Source organism: Monomorium pharaonis, unplaced genomic scaffold, assembly GCF_013373865.1.
Source record: "Monomorium pharaonis isolate MP-MQ-018 unplaced genomic scaffold, ASM1337386v2 scaffold_694, whole genome shotgun sequence".
In the NCBI taxonomy this organism is placed as follows: domain Eukaryota; kingdom Metazoa; phylum Arthropoda; class Insecta; order Hymenoptera; family Formicidae; genus Monomorium; species Monomorium pharaonis.
The window spans coordinates 28,556-37,772 of NW_023416016.1; the positions used below are offsets into that span (position 1 = coordinate 28,556).

General features: G+C 32.6%; 1 pseudogene; it reads left to right on the plus strand.

The window, feature by feature from the left end:
* Window positions 1-7,875: 7,875 nt before the first annotated feature.
* On the plus strand, window positions 7,876-8,312 carry LOC118648786 (annotated as a pseudogene).
* The last annotated feature ends 905 nt before the right edge of the window (window positions 8,313-9,217 follow it).

The following is a 9,217-nucleotide window of genomic DNA, read 5'->3' on the forward strand; positions in this document are numbered from 1 at the left end:
CGTTACTCCGGCTAGTATTCATAGTCGAATCTTATTTAAAGATCGTCTCAAGCAATATCTTAAGATGCTAATACGGCTCTGTGATTGGTTGATGGCCTCTTAAGACAGTACTTAAGATGATCTTAAATATAAGATCCGACTATGAATACCGGCCTCCTTGGCCCTAACGTGAACATTGGTTACGTAGTACATGTCCACGTCGTTAATATCATGAGGGCGCTGAAGAACATCTAAAACCTGGCTGTGTCAACTCTCACAACCTCTTGTGGTATAAGTTACCCCCTCCACGGCCAAAACGTGGTACCAGATCTGGAAATCTGGCAGGCCTGGCGGGGAGCGCGCCTCTGAATCTCCCACCAGACTGGCCTAGTTTACATCGTGCATTTGATACGCGTATCAAATAGTAAATAACTAGTGAATGTGTTTAATCATTGGCTGATCAGCTTAAATTCACTACTTGATACGCGTATCAAATGCACGATGTAAACTAGGCCACTAGCTGAGTGACGAAGACAATACCTTACTACATATCATTTTATCCCATAGAAGACGCGGACAGCTCCGCTCACAGAAGGTTGACTCTATATTATGTATCTCTACGGTCAAAACCTTACGTTATAGTTATGTCAATTCATGTGTGAGGGCCTTCACACATGAATTGTGGTGACACAGGACTTGTTCTTTTTCGCTGCACTGCTGCACTGGTGCAACAGGTTAGAGTAAAACAAATATATTTTTTCTCACTTTAACTTATTGCACTAGTGCAGCAGTGCAGCGAAAAAGAACAGGGGCTCTATTCTTGAATTCATTTGCAAGAGAAACGTATTCGCAAATTCTGTTCTTACAGAAAAGTTAGAAATTTATTGGCTATCGTATGGCTATTAACCAATAAACTTACAATTTTCTGTTAGAGCGAGTATTTGCGTATACGTTTCTCTTGCGAATGACTTCAAGAATCGGGCCCCTGGGCCCCGATTCTTGAATTCATTCGCAAGAGAAACGTATTCGCAAATTCTGTTCTTACAGAAAAGTTGAAAATTTATTGGCTATCGTATGGCTTTCAACCAATAAACTTGCAACTTTTCTGTTAGAGCGGGTATTTGCGCATACGTTTTCTTGCGAATGAATTCAAGAATTGAGCCACAGGCCAATTACCATAACGTAAGGTTTTGACGCGTCGGATTGGGCGACCATAACCGTAACCTGCCGTAATCGACTAATTCAAGTACGTGATTGGTCGAAACCTTACTGTTACGGTTATGTCAATTTATGTGTGAGGATCTTAAGGCACTATAAAAGTGAGTATTCTCACGTCCGCCATTTTTCTTCTAACTAGCGGGAAAAATTAGGTATGTTTTGTATATATATATGTCAATAATCTTTGGAAGCACCAAACTTTATGCGACAATCTACTAGTTTACACCGAGCACTTGGTACGCGTATCAAGTAGTGAATTTAAGCTGATCAGCCAATGATTAAACACATTCACTAGTTATTTACTATTTGATACGCGTATCAAGTGCTCGGTGTAATCACAGACTTCTATAGGGTGCGTTCCGAAATCTACTGCCAGTACTGACAGTACTGTTTTTTCGTTCCGAAATCGTTTTCAGCGTGCTGTCAGCAACTGTAAATTACTATCTATTCTACAAAAATAGACCCTAGGGAATTACTGACTTCCGGCTAATTTTACACATTGTCCGGAGGTAGTGCAAATTCAGTAAAGCATATGGCCGCCGTCCGCCGTACATTAATGTGTATAATTAAAATTGACGAGATTGTTAAAAAATTAATTGTAACAATGGAAACTGTTCGATACGAACTTATTGATGGCGACAATAACATTTATGAAGTGTTTCTGAAAATCACGCGATGATTATATCACACAATATTTTGTTCAATAATGAAATAATAGAGAAATTCTATTTTTTTATTATAATTCCTACCTAAAATGTGCTTTGAATCCTTCATCCGAAAGTAAAGCAATAACATTTTCAATATAATTTTTTATGCGTGGCCTTAATTCCAATGGTCTACGCTTAGTAATCATGTTTAAGACATTTAGAATTTCTTCCTCATCGTCTGATGAACTGTCACTGTCACTATTAATAACATTCACAATACCTTGCACTGCAATTATAATTGCATTGACATTTGCCATAATTAGATTGTATAAAGTTAGGTTTTTATGATGGCATCAACAGTTGCTGGTTTGACTGTAAACGCATTCCGTTTTTTAGTGTTGCCAGTATTCACTGCGTTTCGGAACAGCTCAAACCCAGTAACTTCAGTAGCAGTACTGTCAGTACTGTCAGTAGATTTCGGAACGCACCCATAATATACAAGACTGCTAACCTTGATTCCCTAGGCGTACCAGTATGGGTGCGTTCCGAAATCTACTGACAGTACTGACAGTACTGCTACTGAAGTTACTGGGTTTGAGCTGTTCCGAAACGCCAGTGAATACTGGCAACACTAAAAACGGAATGCGTTTACAGTCAAACCAGCAACTGTTGATGCCATCATAAAAACCTAACTTTATACAATCTAATTATGGCAAATGTCAATGCAATTATAATTGCAGTGCAAGGTATTGTGAATGTTATTAATAGTGACAGTGACAGTTCATCAGACGATGAGGAAGAAATTCTAAATGTCTTAAACATGATTACTAAGCGTAGACCATTGGAATTAAGGCCACGCATAAAAAATTATATTGAAAATGTTATTGCTTTACTTTCGGATGAAGGATTCAAAGCACATTTTAGGTAGGAATTATAATAAAAAAATAGAATTTCTCTATTATTTCATTATTGAACAAAATATTGTGTGATATAATCATCGCGTGATTTTCAGAAACACTTCATAAATGTTATTGTCGCCATCAATAAGTTCGTATCGAACAGTTTCCATTGTTACAATTAATTTTTTAACAATCTCGTCAATTTTAATTATACACATTAATGTACGGCGGACGGCGGCCATATGCTTTACTGAATTTGCACTACCTCCGGACAATGTGTAAAATTAGCCGGAAGTCAGTAATTCCCTAGGGTCTATTTTTGTAGAATAGATAGTAATTTACAGTTGCTGACAGCACGCTGAAAACGATTTCGGAACGAAAAAACAGTACTGTCAGTACTGGCAGTAGATTTCGGAACGCACCCTATATAATGTACATGTTGTACATGACTGAATAACCGATCGGAATGTGTCATCTACTATGTATGTACAACACGTTGCAGAATGTCAATGGTCTAGTTTCCACCGTAGTCTTCAATCCGATCTTGTTCCGGTGGCGAATCGAATTTAATGTCGGTTTCCACTGGAAGTCAAGTAGAAGTGAGAAAAATTGATATTTCAGTAGAACCAACTTAACTTAGCTTGTTGAATATTAACAAACATAACCTTTGAATAGCCTACATACATTAAAGTGTCAAAAAAACGAAAATTATATCTCGTTTATTTTCCATTTCGATTACTAAGGTTAGATTTCTTTTTGAGAAAATATAACCTAATAAATGGTAACTATTATACTAAAAAGTAAAGGTTGGCACTATTTACTTCGATCCTGTTTCAACCGTTTCCACCAAATAAATTTGGTGTCCAATTCGCTATCACTCCCACAAAGCGTGTAGATCGAATCGAGAGTGAAATGAGCGCAGTCAGTCACGTTCCATCGATTTACATCTGGTTCTACGCCCGTACTAGGAGCGAATTAATGCATCGGTGGAAACTAGACCAATGATAACGACTCGTAAACGACTAAATGCACAATTTCCAAACATTTATTAAATAAAGAAATAAAAAAAAGAAAGAAAGTATAAATGATAGAAATCCACTCTTGGCCAATGTGTACATCTTTTCCTCAAAAAATTATCTGTTAATTTAAAAAGATTTACGATTTATGCGAAAATAGAAGATTAAATTGTTATATCTGTTTTAATAAATAAATAAATTAATTTTTTTACTCTTTACGAAATGGAACCAACATTCTACACATATGTGTTACTCCTTGATCCTAATGTGAATTGGTTACGTAGTACATGTCCATGTCGTTGATGTCATGAGGGCGCTGAAGGGCACCTAAAACATGACTGTGTCAGCTCTCAACTTTTTCTAGTATATGCTGGTACCAAATCTGGAAATCTGGCAGGCCTGCTCCCCGCTCCCCGTACCTCGCGATGCCGTTTGTGTACCCCCATAGACCTTATAGATATGGCCTGGCAATACCAAGCGTCGAAACCGTGTCCATACTTCTCTCTAAAGAGTCCGGAAATATGTTTCGCGCATGCTTGTACATATTATACATTGAAATCCAATGATTGGATACGTTTTGGTCACGTGTTTTAACTTATGTGTGTGTGTATATATGTATATACATATGTATGCATGTGTGCTACATGCGCGATAGTTATTTCCGGTAACTTTAGAGAAAGAAGTACTAAAAAGTCTGTTTCTCTCTCGAACCTCTTCTGGACACCGTTTCTATACACAAACTGTAGCAATTGCCAGTCCATATCTATAAGGTCTATGGCCGGTATTCATAGTCAAATCTTATTTCAAGATCGTCTCAAGCAATGTCTTAAGATGCTAATAACGGCTCTGTGATTGGTTGATGGCATCTTAAGACAGTACTTAAGATGATCTTAAATATAAGATCCGACTATGAATACCGGCCTATGTGTACCCCACGCACGCTTCGATGTACGGGTAGCAGGGAGGGGGAGCGCTCTCCCCCCAGACTAGCTGAGTGACGAAGACAAACCTTACTACATATCGTTCTATCCCATAGAAGATGCGGACAGCTCCGCTCACAGAAGGTTGACTCTATATTATATATCTCTATGGTTTTGACGCGTCGGATTGGGCGACCATAACCGTAACCTGCCGTAACCGGCTAATTCAAGTATGTGATTGGTCGAAACCTTACTGTTACGGTTAAGTCAATTCATTGTGAGGGCCTTAGGGACTTTAAACCAAGGTTGAATTTTGGAACGCACTCTTGCGCGTAAGCATACATTCGTAGCGTAAGTTGGATTCGTCGGTATGGTAGTTTCCTAACCTGAGTGATCGTCAAACTTTAATTATCTTATTCGCGGTGCAGAGCGACTTTTTCTGTATTAGATTTGTTCGTTTCGTGCAAAAACACGCCGATTGAGTATAATTTCGTCGAATTTTATTAAAGGTAACTAAAAGAATTACTCCTTCTCATGCAGTAATGTCGTTAATTTTATAATTTTATTCGCTTTGCGCACAATGGAAAACCAAGAGATATTAGAAATAGATTCTAATAGATATTAGAAAATTAGAATTTTAGAATCCATTTCCTTATGGAACAGAATATTACAGAAATAAATGTAAAGTTATTTTATATGATTTACATTTATATACCTTACATTTTATTCGTATTTATTGTAAGTTACATTTAATGTTATAAAGTTTTAATTTCTATTTCTAATATCTAATATTCTTTTATTATGTGTAATCTATTTATTCTAATTGCTAAGTTCTAATATGACAATGCATGCTCATGAAGAATAAATAAGATTTAATAATGTATTTTGTTTTGAACTATTAGGTGGCGTGTTCTGATATACTGCCAGTACTGAAAATTATAGTCTGTGTTACATACACTATAGATTTTCAGTACTGGCAGTCATATTGAAACAGCCTACGTATCCTAAGAAACAATAATTTTTTTTAGGGTAAAATGTAAAAAGTAAACAATTTCTCTACTAATTTCTACTAATTCTATTAAATCTAAAAAATGTATAAAAAATTTTTTTTAAACGAAGAAGTATATGTTTTAGAATAGTTGAACAAAACTATTCAAGCTAAAGAAATCTTTCTCTCTGGACATGAATTAATATTTGGGGGATATGTTATTTAACTCTTATTTAAACCCTAGAATGATATGCCTATTTTTTTACCTCAAACATCAGCATACTGGGTTAAAAATATACCCCATTCTTTCCCAAGTGTTCTGCATTGAATAGATGAAACATATATTGTGCTATATGAATCTCTTGTCTTTTATAATGGAAACAATGCAATCCACAATAATATTTATTTAACATTAAACACGTTAATAATGAATTTAAATAAAGCAAAGTTTGAAAAAAATCACAAAAATAAGTTTTTAAAAATAAATTGTCATATTTTGTCAACTGCCAGATTTTTGTTAACTTTTACCAAATTTAAAAAACAAAACAGTTTTGGAAAAATAAAAGATAGACCTAGAATTAACAACGAGATAAAATGGATTTTAAGTATTGTTTTAAAAAATATAATTATGAGATTTGACAAATAAAAGTTGAAAAAAAAACAATAGCTGAAGGAAAGAGAAAAATGAATAAAAGACAATCTTTTTTATTGCTATAAAATTGTACAAAATGTTTATTTTTAAATATAGAACATATTGTTAAAGTAAAAAAATTATTAAAAGTGTCATATTTTTATGATTCCAAATGGTATTTTGCTACTCTGTATGTGTCCTGTGGTTTTCACACACAAAACGTTACAGCTTGCACAAATGCAGCCATAGTACCAATCTTTTTGTAGTGAATGCCCATGCAAACAAATGTAAATACAAAAGAAGTGTATTCAAAGGAAATGCATACACAACATCAGATTGGAATATAAACATGCCCCTTTTTATTTTATGCATGTACTGCTTGGAAGCTAATGACATTTGGACACTAGCTAATGTCTTTCTTGATTCTTTAGACTTTAAATTGAATTATGATTGGTGTTTCGAGTTAATCCTTTTATTAGCTAAATTAGGGGACGTAATCAAAATTTGGTGTTGGGCTACAAAACTATTCTTGTATAACGGTCTAGGGTTAAATATGGCGAAGGAAAGTTTTCCTAGCAAATAGAGAAATTTAAAAAAAAAAAAAAAAAATGAGATCTTATATATTCATTGTCACAGTTAAATTTTTGATTATTAATAAATATTAAAGAAAACATCACAAAGTAACATTTCTAATTATGTTAATAATTAACAAGAGTGTTAAAAAGCTTTACAAATTCGAAAACATTAAGAGTAGATATCGCCAATAAGAGCCAGCACTAGGTATAATTGTGCAAATCTTTATTTGTGATAGATATTTAACATTGCAATATGAACGCACTAAATAAAAAATACAAATGTGCAATGTAAACACAATTAAATATATATTAAGTTCGCAAACATTCAACTCACATTTCTAGTTCTTTTAGAGTGCTGTCCAATCGCGATTATAATAAAGTCGAGAAAGTTATGTCACATTTTTGGACTAGGATACAAAATTACAAAAATATATGTAAAATGTGAAGCATTTAGTCTGATTGTTTTTGACATCAACAAAGAGCATTTACACATATACAACGTGACAACTTGACTTTAATTCAATGTGGTTCTTTATTTGACTGTTGTTTTTGGGTTGAATTTGATCTTAAATGTTTCACATTTTACATACATTTTTGTATTCTGGTTTGAACATATGACATAATTTCTTGACTTTATTGCAATTGTGAAATGTGAGTCGAAACGTTGCGGACTTGATGTTTTTTGACATTTTTATTGCGTTTACATTGCACATTTGTATCTTTTTTTAGTTGCGTTTATATTGCAATATTAGATGTCTATTTACAATAAGGATTTGTACAATTATACCTAGTGCTGGTTCTTATTGGCGATATATACTCTTAATTTTTTAAAATTATTTTAATCTTTTTTTTAGTGTTTAATAATATTTAATGAAAAGAAATATTATAACATATAAAAAGATAAACATCTACTTTGTATATATATTTTTTTTAAATAATTTCCTTTGCAATGTGATACAAGAGTATAATTAATTTGTATTTAATATTATATATCTTATTTTTATTATTAGATGTCCGGAAACAAGTGTCGTAATTGTGGCTCTACCAACATTGAGACTGATCCAGGACGTGGAGACGCGATCTGTATAGAATGTGGTTTAGTACTAGAAGATTCAGTTATTAGTAGTCAACAACTTTTGAGGAATCATCCTCTGGTAAAGTAACGGTACTCGGACAATTGTTGCAAATGATAGCACAGGTGGTGCCACAAATTTTGGTGCTCGTGAGTCATTTAAATAATATTGAAGTTTTCCTTTTTTTTGAAAATAATAAAATAAAATCCATAAATCTTTGTAGCATATTATGGTAGTGGAAAAGAATCTAGAGGAATTACTATACAGAATGCACTGAAAGGTATAACACATCTGTGTCTACAATTAGGGTAAATAATTTTTTATTTATTTTTATTAGTCAAACAACATTATATATGACTATTTCTATAATATATTTATAATAAATTACATATAACATTAGTACATTAATTCTTTCTGACCGGTATATGTTTAAACATCAATGGATTAAGTAACATAATAAATTAGTTTTTAGGATAGTAACTAGTTAAAAGTCAAAAGTATCAAAATTAAAAGATTAATAATTTTTAATTACAAGGGGAGGTACACAATGTACTATTTGTTATTTATATAAATTTAACTTACAAATAAAATATTAAATTTATTGATGATTTATATTATAATTGTTTTTGTTTAAAGCAATCTAATTTTAAAAATTACGACATTTTAATTTAATAAAAATAATATGTTTAATGCAAATAAATTTCCAAAATTACTTTTAACTCTTTGACTGTATCATTGTTTTTACTACCTTTGGACTTATGGGCTGTTGCACCAGACATTTTCGGTTTTAAAAAAAACAATTAAAAACATTTACTATATGTCACATTTTAGTTAATAATGTCATTTTGTACGAAATTGTTTATTAAATATTATATTTTTAATAAATTTTGATATATATAGAAAAAGAAATCAATATAGAAAAAAGAATGGTTTTCTTTAAAATAAGTTATTTTTTAATACAGAAAAAAACCCCAAGTTAATTCTTTTTTTATTTTAAGATTAATATAAAAAGTCGTGTTAATTGATATCTGCAAACAAGTTGGCTTTTATTTAGCAAAATCACAAATGGATAATTTTTAAGAGTAAGAGAAAGGGTTAATAAATTGTAATTAAAATATAAGATAATATACAGACTTGTATATATATACAGGGTGAGTTTTAATGGCTGTCCCAACTTTTACCATGAGAGATGGAATTACCGACTGAATCTTATCACATGTACGGGCATTTGCACATGCATATGTCGTACATGTGTGTACTAAGATTACAGT